General features: G+C 46.0%; 1 non-coding gene across 1 annotated transcript; it reads right to left on the bottom strand.

The window, feature by feature from the left end:
• Positions 1 to 1,109: 1,109 nt before the first annotated feature.
• LOC145557115 (small nucleolar RNA R71) lies at positions 1,110 to 1,215 on the bottom strand. Its single transcript, XR_014092188.1, has one exon. It is a non-coding gene; the product is annotated as a small nucleolar RNA R71 (small nucleolar RNA).
• Positions 1,216 to 1,421: the final 206 nt, after the last annotated feature.

The raw sequence follows: 1,421 nt of genomic DNA, 5'->3' as shown, positions 1-1,421 counted from the left end.
CCCAAAGCTATAGTGCCCACACTGACCGTCCGACTTGGTTGATCGGGGTTAAGCACTATATCCTAGTGACTGCCGGCCGGCTGGGGGCGTAGCTCTTCTGGCCGTCCGACAGTCATTAGCTGCTATGCTTGCTCTATCTTGGTCGCCTTACGCTTCTGGCCGACCTGGTGTGTTGGGAGTGAGGTTCCTTCTTCTTTTGGCTCGGACAGTTTTGGTCCGCGTGCTGTAGGCTTAACCAACAATTGATTGCATTCCTTAGCCATCTTCTGACTTCCTTGGATTGTACCTATTTTCCCGTCTATCCTTTCAAACTTTAGCAGCATTAGGTGAGGCACAATGACTACTTTTGCTGCATTCAGTGTAGGACGGTTTCCATTGGTATTTCATTGCTTGTTTAAGACTATCTCACCTTTATTTGTTAGTGTTCGCTACTTTTGTTACTTGTCAGTGCTTACGTTCTTCTTAGCTTTGTTGTATGAACAGAGGACGAACCCGCTCAAGATCTTTAATTCCCATCGATCCAGAGCTAGAGAGGTCTTTGTCCCTACTTCGAAGAGAAGCAAGAGCAAGGAGTAGAAATTCCCGCACTCCAACGAGAGGAGTAAGAGAATTAGAAGATACTCCACCCTCTTCACCCTCAAGTGAAGAATTAGATAGCCCTAAATCATCTTCGAATTCAGAAATCAACCCTTTCTCAGCCTATAAGTTTGAAAGTAAAGAAGGTTCTAAAATGGGAGAGAATACGCCTTTGAGTCGTCTTGGGGCCCCCGAAGCTTTTAGAGCGCAAAGTGGGATCCTAACTCCTACTACTCAAGCCAACAATTTCGAGATCAAGCCTAATTTGATTGCCTTGATTGAGAGGAAACAATTCTCGGGTGGAAAGTTTGAGAGTCCTCATGAGCACCTAAAAGAGTTTGAGAAATATTGTGACACAATAAAGGCCAATGGAGTGACTCAAGAATATATTCGCCTCAAAATGTTTCCATTTTCGCTAATTGGGAGAGGTCTAGAATGGCTAGAGAAGGAGGTGCCCCCTAATTCTCTCACGACATGGGACCAAGTGACTACGGCTTTCTTGAGGAGGTTTTATAACCATAGGAAGACCGCCGAGGCTCGGTCTTTGATTCAAGGTTTTCGCCAAAAGAGTGGTGAGTCTCTAAGTGCGGCATGGGAACGATACAAGGAGCTTCAACGTCAATCCCCACACCATGGGATACCCAAGTATCAACTCATTCACACTTTCTATGGAGGTCTCACACCTCAAGGAAGAACAAGCCTAGACGCCGCGGCCGGTGGTCCAATTATGAACAAAGGAGAGCATGAAGTGGAGTGTATTATAGAGGAAGCCGCAAAGCACTATGATGATTGGTACGAAGGAGAAAGGGATGCTACTTCTAGCAAGGGCGTTTATGCATTGGAGC

The sequence above is a fragment of the Chenopodium album genome, chromosome 8 (assembly GCF_948465745.1).
Source record: "Chenopodium album chromosome 8, dcCheAlbu1.1, whole genome shotgun sequence".
NCBI lineage: Eukaryota > Viridiplantae > Streptophyta > Magnoliopsida > Caryophyllales > Amaranthaceae > Chenopodium > Chenopodium album.
Note: the sequence above shows the minus strand (reverse complement) of the source record. Positions and strands in the feature narration are given on the sequence as shown.